Source organism: Juglans regia, unplaced genomic scaffold, assembly GCF_001411555.2.
Source record: "Juglans regia cultivar Chandler unplaced genomic scaffold, Walnut 2.0 Scaffold_14695, whole genome shotgun sequence".
In the NCBI taxonomy this organism is placed as follows: domain Eukaryota; kingdom Viridiplantae; phylum Streptophyta; class Magnoliopsida; order Fagales; family Juglandaceae; genus Juglans; species Juglans regia.
In genome coordinates, this window is record NW_023345189.1 from 1 (window position 1) to 208 (window position 208).

The following is a 208-nucleotide window of genomic DNA, read 5'->3' on the forward strand; positions in this document are numbered from 1 at the left end:
CGCCCCGGAAACGGTGTGCGCGTTGTTGGTGACATCTTTACCATGATACATAACGACTCTCGGCAACGGATATCTCGGCTCTCGCATCGATGAAGAACGTAGCGTAATGCGATACTTGGTGTGAATTGCAGAATCCCGCGAATCATCGAGTCTTTGAACGCAAGTTGCGCCCGAAGCCATTCGGCCGAGGGCACGTCTGCCTGGGTGT

The 208-nt window shown here is 54.3% G+C and overlaps 1 non-coding gene across 1 annotated transcript; it reads left to right on the forward strand.

Annotated features, from left to right (window-relative positions):
- Positions 1 to 54: 54 nt before the first annotated feature.
- On the forward strand, positions 55 to 208 carry LOC118345118. Its single transcript, XR_004798769.1, has one exon. It is a non-coding gene; the product is annotated as a 5.8S ribosomal RNA (ribosomal RNA).